The following is an 8,858-nucleotide window of genomic DNA, read 5'->3' as shown; positions in this document are numbered from 1 at the left end:
TGTACAGTCCCCAGTTCAGATGTGGCTAATAGAAGAGACACTTGGATGGATATGGAAGGCCTCAGAACCACTCTCAGAGATTAACAGGATATTTGTATTGCTTGTGCCAATAAGTATATTCAAAGAGGCTTTGAATCAGATAGCAAAGTCCCGAAAAGCACCTGGGAATTTTGGGTACACTCTTGAGGTCCTGGATTTGATTTCAAATGTCCCATAGACTTCCCCACAGATAAGGAGGATCTAGTGTAGCTTGCACAGATAAGAAATGCTTCCCAGTGCCCTGGATTGATGGAGAAGATCCTAGAGATTATAGGGAAGATTTGGATATTTTCAGAGTCCCTTCTTCTGAAAGGCAACATCTCAGAAGTTCTTTACCAGATTGAGAAGAGGATGGTGTCAATTTGGCAGATGCAGATATACACTTACTCTTTGCAGCTAATGGGAATGTGCCTGTTGACTCTTGGATATGTGGAGAATTGTTGTATTTTTCTGGAACTGGTGGATAAGGTGCTGAGTTTTGTGGATCCCTGTCATATTCAACTGTCAGTGTAGTATGCACAACAGCCTGTAATGACATGCAAAGTTTAAGAATCTCTTGGGTGGATTGTAAAGATGCTTCACAACCTTGGCCAGATTGGAAATGTGCAAATCCTTGGATTAATGCACATCTTCCAGATTCCATACATGATGATGGCAAAGCTGCTATAAAACCTGAATTAGTTTTAGAAGATTCCCATCCTCCCCCACACTTGCACAATGGTCCAAGCTACTCTTGGTATGTTTGCAATTTCCAAAACTTTTGTGGAATATCCTGAATGTCCTAGATGGTTTAGGCATAATGAGAAAGAACTATGCACAAGCAAAATTCTCTCTCTACATTTCTGGAAATTTCCTTAGGCTCTTGAGAATAGTAAAGGCTCACAGGTAGATAGTGGATGTTGCTGAGCAGTGGATGCACCACCTGGTGCAGGTGTTGAATGTTGCACCTCCTCTGGGATGAAGAGTAAATATTCATGAGATTGCTGGCTAGACATGAAAGGTCCAGTAGACACTGGAAATTATACTGTATATTGTACAGAATGCTGTGTTAATGGAGAAAGTCTGTGGCCATCCTGTAATGAAGTCTTGTGTTTTAAAACATTTTTAAAAGATGGCCCAGTTTCAACAGTGTCTTCTTCAAGTGGGGACCATTTCAGAGACCCTAGGATTGATAATGAAGGTCCCACAGCCACATGAGCAGTTGGCCATGATGCCAAATTTCCTTCTGCATGCAAGTAAAGTTCCAGGGGAACTGGGGCAGGTGATACAAAATCTAATTTATGCTGTGCACTGTTCTTATAACCTACAGTTCCTGAAATAGAAGCCAAATGTAGTTCAGTTTATTGTGCAGTTACTTGAGGTCCAAATGTATCTTTTGCATTACCTGAAATGGATGGAGGCACCATAGTAGATGGTGATGTTTCTATGGAACCCTGTGCTGGTGCATTCAGTTCCAGGGTCCTTTTTGAATATAGGCAAGTTCCTACAGCTTTTTTCAAAGATAGGGGAGAGCCTTGTACTTGCCTATGACAGTGAGGAAAGTCTCACAGTCTTTTGGGAATGAACCCATGTTCCCTTAGAACATGGAAGCATTTCCCAAATATCTGAGGCTGAAGACAATTGCTTATGTGTGCACTGGGCAAGCTTGGAGGGTCACAGGTTCTCTTTGGAAGTTGATGAAATATTGTAAAGTCTGTTGATTATATGGTGAAGGTTCCAGTGTTCCCTGAGTAGGTTTATGGTTTGTTCTACATCCTATGGAAATTATACAAGATCCTTGGTCATATTGTGACTATCCTGTAAGTTTTGAAAAAATATCAAATGGCATGTAGGCCCTTGGAAGATAGAGACATATCCTGAGATTCTACCATGCATGGCAAGAGACCTAGTTTCATTTTGAAAGATGCTGGATGTTGTTGAAAGACACTCTGGAGTATTATACAAATTACACAGTGTTTGCTGGATCAGCATAGACTGTTCCAGGTTTCCTGGATTACACAGTTGAGAAAAGCCCTGCAGTAATTTGGGGATGTTTTGGAGCACCTGGTACAGAGAATGGTTTAACAATACCTGGGAAAGAAAAAAAAAGGTGTTGTGTTTTTTTTCTCTGTGTAGGTAAAGAAGGACTCAGAGCTTCTGTACCAGATGGTGAATCTTTCAGCATTCCTTGCAGAGATAGAGAATCTCTATAACACTTCTGAGAAGAAGAAGTTTTCATAAGTGTCTTGTCAGATGACAAAATTCTAGAGTCGTCTTTTCATATATGGGCTGTCCCAGAGCACCTTTAGGAGACAGACAATGTTTCTCAGCCCTTTGTGTAGGTTGCAACATTTCAGGCTTCATATACGCATGCGGAAATGTTCCTAGAGCCCCTTGGTACATGCTGATGATCCTACAATTCCCTGCACTGATACAGACTTTTCCAGATCATCTACATATAAATGAAATTTGATCCCTTTTCCTTTGGGTAGAAGCACAAATTTCTAGGGTCTCTGGTGCCAGTGGAAACATTTCACAACCCCTTTGTGAAAGTAGCATAGGTTCCAAATTTAGGGAAGTGACTGAAGTCACTGAAATAGTGGAGAATGCACCAGAGACTGTGGAGCAGAATGAGACCTCACTGATATCCCTGAAAGAGATAACACTTCCACAGGCACTACCGAAGCTATCAAATACTCTTGACCCTATTTGGAAGTTGGGTGAATTTCCACTCCACAACAGAATGATTCAGAATATTCTACAGACTCTTGGTTAGATGCTGAGGGATCCAAATCCCATTGAGAGTATATGGAAAGATTCAGAGTCCATTAGGCAGAAAGTAAATGTTCTTGAACTCCTGGTCCAAATTGAGAAGGCTCCAGAACCCATAGGTAAGCTGATGATTTTTCCCCACACCTTTTCTGTGAGGACCTGGTTTTCTTAAGAGATTTGGCTGATACATAATGTTTTACTGCCTGTTCTATAGAAGGCAATTATCTAAGATCCCTCTGGGAAAATTTCTTTGGCCTTGGGATACCTGCTGTTAATCTGGGAAGTTCTACCACCTCTAAGGTGGGTGGCAAAAGACACAGAGTTTCATGTGCAGATAGGAAAGATTTCAGAGGCTCCTTTGTAGGCAGTTAAGATACTGGAGGACATGGGCAAACTACAGAAGGTTCTTCAGCCCAGGGTGAAGATACTTTGTTCTTTTGAATTTTCTAAGAAACAGAGCAAAGTTTCTTCAATTTCCTCTTTACAATGGCAAGTTCTGAAGGCATCTGTGATAGATGATGAATGAGGTACTTGACCTTGTGCAGATAGAGAAATTTTACTAGCCTTCTCAAGACAAGTTGGAAATTTGATGACAGCTAGAGCTGATGACAAATTTTCTAAATTTCTTGTGGAGATTTGCTCATTCCTAGAACCTATGATGAGACAGAAATATATGTGATCTTCAAGACCTGATGGTAAATTCCTTCACGTGATCATAATGCTTACATGCTGAGGTCTCAGAGGATATCAAATATGCTACAGTAACTGATGAAGATTTAGACAGCTTTATCATATCTTCTACAGAGAAAGAAGATATGGAAGTTCCCCCATTCCCTGTGGTAGATGCCAGCTGTGCTAAAAAATTTGATCAGTTGTAGATCATCCCAATATCCCTTTTTCAGATATAAGAGATTCTTGCAGATCTTGAGTGAAAGGGGAAGATGATATGGTCTTATTTAGCAATGACGAATGATACCCTGGTGCAAATGAAAAAAAAATTCTGTAGATACCAGGCTACATTGAGAAGTTCTTACAGCCTTAACTCTAGGTGACAAATGGTTAATAACATTTTGTTTTCTAGTAGTTGTACATTTGTGCATTTTCTGTGGAAATAAAGGAATGTTCTACAGCATCTACCAAAGATGGCAAATGAAACAGATTCTGTTTGGAAAGTGTGTAAATTTGCAATGGCCTTTTGGTAGCTCCAATATGTTCTCGTAATTATGGGTTAGATGGAAAATGTTCCAGTTTATTTGTTGCACAGGGAGACAATTTTACACATTCTGTGCCAGATAGCAAAGAATTTGAGATTCCTGACCAGATGAGAAAGTTCACAAAGTCTCTGTGGGAAACACTGAATGTGGAGCAGAGGGCAGAATTCCTTTATCTACTATACTCCAGGAGAAGTAGGAGGTGAAGAAATAGAAGATTTCAAGGCATTTCGGGAGATTATTCTTTTTATTGTGGGTGGGTTTGGACATATCCAGAGTCCCTTGGGTAGAAAGAAAAATCTCAACTGCTTCTTGGGAGGGTGACTCCAATTGTAAGGATGCTTGTTCTAATAAGAAATTGTCTAAATACTGTGGGCCAAGGGCCATCTGTGCTAGAGTTTCAGTTCCTGAGGGACTGAATCCATAACCGTCTCAGCACATTGTAAAAGCCCTGGTATCTCATTTGTTAATGAGGAAAGTCTCATATGTTTTAATGCATGTGAAAAATTTTTTACATTCCCTAAAACACTTGGCGTAAATTCCAGAAAAATGTGTGAAGATGTCCCTCCTCGGGAAATTAGCAAGATTCCAGATTTCCTAAAAAAAAAAAAGGCTCCAAATAATTTGGCATTTTTTGGAGAGTTAGTGAATGACATAGAAAAACAGATGCAGATATGGCAGCTGCTTTGGACTCTTTAGGAGGTAGCCTGTGTTCAAGATCCATTGGAGTAGATAAAAAGGTTTGCAGAACACCATTGTCATGACCAACTTTTAACATCTTAGTGATAGATGACAATTTTGCAAGAGTCTTTTGGGCATATGTCAAGCAGTCTTGAGACCCCCCCTTTAATTTGGGAATGTTCAAAGGTTCCTATATTGGGTCTCAAATATTGTGGAGTCTCTTGGGTAGAGAGTGGAAGTTCCAGGTGTCCTAGAGCAGATATAGGAAGGTTTGAGGGCTCTGTAGCAATAATTGTATGCTCAAGATCACTTGGAGAAAATAAGAAAGACTGCCGACCAGCTGTGGCAGATCTCTCTACAAACATACAGCGAGAGGGCCAGTTTTCTCAAAGTGCTCTTGCATATGTCAAGCATTTATTAATCTTCAGATCTATTTGGGCATGTTTAAGAGATCCTGCAGCAGAGTGAAAATGTCCTAAAGCCACTTGGGCACATTGGAAATACCCTATAGCTCATTTTCTGGAAACCTGGTTTATCAGAGCCACTTCATCAGCTTCCAAGGGACTACTAGTCACTTTTTCAAAGGTGGACACTTCTTGATCTCTTTGGGCTGGGCCTAGAGTGAATGTCCCACAGCCTTTGAAGCAGGTGGCACATATCTAAGACATTTTTGTACATATAAGGAAATCCCCACAGGATCCTGACAAGACAGCAACAGTTCTTGCAACCCTAAGGAACCTGTGAAATATTTTGCAGATCCCAGGTGATAAATCTTCTCCAGCAAGAAGATAGGAGGCAGAAGGTTCTTTAGATGCTCTGGAAGATACAGAAAATGTCAGTTCCTTGTGTGGTACAAGTCCTAGATGTTTGTGTGTACATGTGGACTGTCCCTTAGACCCAGGTGCAGATAATGAATATTCCTCACCTCCTAAGTCAGATTTGGATAGTGATATAGCACTTTGGGTTAGTGGAAAATGTACTGGAGTGCTTGACAGAGGTGAAGAATTTCTTAGAATCCCCAAGGCAGATGTTGAAATTTCTAGACATTGTGGGGTAAACACAGTAGGCACTGGGTCCTCTTGGTATGATATGGATTGTCTGGAATCCATTGAGTTGATTGGCAAGCTTTCACAGCTGATTGGCCAGATATGAAATATTTGATGGGCTTTTGGGAATCTCCCTTAGATGTGGAACATATTGAGGTGTCTTGGGCATATATGCAAGTGTTGACTGTGGCTTCAGAATGAGGGGAATTTAATAGAGCTTCATGTGTAGACTTGGCCTTTCCTAGACCTTCATAGACAAATGTAATAAGTCTAAAAGCCTTGTGGACAGGAAAGGACTTTTTGGACCTCCTTGATTACTTGTGGAAGTTCCAAGAACAATTTCTTCAAATGAGGAAGGGGATGATAATTTTTGATAAGTGATGTCAGGTTCCAGAAAAAGCTGGACAGACAAATGAGACTCCAATGACCCTTTGGCACATGAGGTAGAATTCACAGACTTTGTAGTATGTGGCAGGAATGGAGGAGAAAGTCATGGCATGTGGAAAGCATGATATCTCTTTGGACAGATGGGGAAGGTCTATAGCATTTTCTGCAATGGGGAGAGATTTCTGATTCGCTTGGGACTATGGGGAATTTCCCAAAGACTCCTGTAAATTTTTGGAAGCTCCTATGTGGATTTGTGCTCTGGTAGAATTCATGGAATCTCCTTATGTAGATGTGTAGGATGCTGTAGTTTCACCTGTTGAACATGTTCCTTGCCCTAGCCCTTTTATCATGAATGTGTACATCCAAAATTGTGTGTGTAAACAGGCTATGTCCTAGAACATCTTTTGTAGATGTGCCACATCCAAGAGCCTGCTAAATGGGTGGACTTGGCATGATTCCTCCCCTCCCTTTTTTAAATGTATCCTGTCCCACAGTCTCTTTCTGAGATTGGGTAGTACTCAGATGGTCTGTGATAGATTTTTGATATCCTAGTAACTCTGATGTATAGTTAGAAATGCCAAAAGCAGTTCTGACATTTGCAAAGATTTCTATTAATGCCTGGGATGGTCAGGAAGGTTGGGTTTTCTCAAACCCCCTGAGAGATATGGAACCTGCAAGGCTCTCTTGGTGTATTGTGGCATATGTTTGTCTGTTTTGGAAGTGCTGATAAGCCAAAAGTGTTTTTTTTTTTTTGACTTATGGATGATAGATGAAGTCCTCTTGGTATGATAAGGACCCTGTGGATTTCCCTTGCTCACAGGGACCATTTCTCAATATCCGCCTTGAATAGAAATGCCCATTATCCCTTTTCTTAGCTGATTTTTTAATCTCCATTCATGGGGAAACACAGGTTTGGAAATATTCCTTTGACACTTTTCAGTAGATGTGGACAATCATACTCCCGAATTAACAGAATAGAATGGACTCAGAACCACTGGGAGAAATGGTGAAGCTGATAGATCCCTTTTTCTGTTTATTGAAATAACAATAATTGCTAGAGCAGATTTGGGAGATCCTCCCACCTTCTTTGTAAGTGTGGAACTCTCAAGAGCCCATTTTGAATAGGGCAAAAGTCCTGGATCTGGTGATGTACATGAGGAAATTTTTATTACTGCTTGTGCATGTTTGAGGAATGATGGTTTATTTGGCTTGCTGTGCTTGGGTTTAGACATTTTGGTACATTAAAGATGCTCTGAGAACATTCTGTAATGATGGAAATATTTTAAAATCCTCTTGGTTTAGGTAAAAACTGACACCCCCTTGGTCAGCAGGGTCAGGACCCAAGTTCACTTTGCCAGAAGTGAATTGCATAGTGTTCTTTCTGGGAAAGGGGAAACATATTTGGAAGTATTCCTGAGAGGAGCCAACTTTCTCATACCCTTCAAGAGTTGTCAAGGATGTGAAACACTCTTGAAAAGATGTGGAAAATGAGGAAAATGATAAGTCAATGATATGCTCTTTTAGAGAAGGCTTGGAGTCTTCTTTCTTTAATGGGGCCCATTGGAGGTCTGCTTGATGAGAGTGGTATGGTCTAAAAACCTTTTGGCGAGATTTGGAAAAATTGAAGACTGCTTACCAAAGATGACTGTCTGCAAGCAGTGCTAAACATTAATCATTTAGAAGAGCAGCTCTACTCTCAGAAGTCTGTTAACCAGGGCCCTGCTTTTATATATCATGCCATCTTTAGATCTTGTAATCCATGAGCCAGCCTCCCATCCCTCCAATGCTCATGTGAGCAACAGAGGTTCGACCTTTACCTTCTCATCATTCATACGCCAATTCTACCGCTTTACCCCCTAGTTGCCTAAGATGCAAAATCATTTGTCAGATAGAATCTGTGACAAAAAACAAGGCAGGTGGTCCCTTCTGAATAAGAGCAGCTAGTGATTACTGCCTAGAAGAACATGCTCTACAATTTATTCACTTTAAAGAACACTTCCTGGGAGGAAAAATACAGTATGGTGATGAATAGCTTGCACATTATCTGAGAAGGAGAGTATCTGAATCTCAGAATTTGAAGAGCAAAGGGGCAGATGAAGCAAGATAATCTGCAGTAAAACTTCATGAACAAAAGGGAACATCATTTGAACTGACACAAATTAAATGTTTGTCTACAGCTGACTTTACTGAGGACAAGGATTATAAGATATTCAAACTCCTTTAACTTGCCTCTCTCCTCCTCAGTGGAGCTAGTCCACTGTGCCAGAGTCTTAGCATAAAACTCACTATATGGGATGAGAAAACAGAAGCTGTGCTCCTTGATCCTCAGCAATGACTTCCAGGTGTACAAGACTTCCAGATCATTGATCTGTGGTACCAGGCTTTCAGGAACTGGGCCATGTTACCAGCCTTCAGAGTCCAGGGCACAGGGTTGGAAACACCTGAGTCCCATATCCAGGAGCATTTGATAGTACCCTGCTGAGCCTCCCAGCCATTGGATGTATGTGCCACCAAACCAATTTTTGGTGGTCAGCCAGCAGATCAGAGAACAACTCTGACAAACCCCTCAAACAAGACAGGTACACCAGGTAAACCACATCTCCTTGCCTTTCATTGGGTAGCAAGGAATTAACACATGTTCATTTGGGAAGATGTTTCATATGCTATCCCTGACAGCTCTACTTTGTCTGTGCCTAACCCTGAAGAGAATCGTTTACTTCCAAAGGGAGTCCAAATCAAAGGG

Source organism: Meriones unguiculatus (genome assembly GCF_030254825.1).
Source record: "Meriones unguiculatus strain TT.TT164.6M chromosome Y unlocalized genomic scaffold, Bangor_MerUng_6.1 ChrY_unordered_Scaffold_23, whole genome shotgun sequence".
Lineage (NCBI taxonomy): Eukaryota > Metazoa > Chordata > Mammalia > Rodentia > Muridae > Meriones > Meriones unguiculatus.
Note: the sequence above shows the minus strand (reverse complement) of the source record.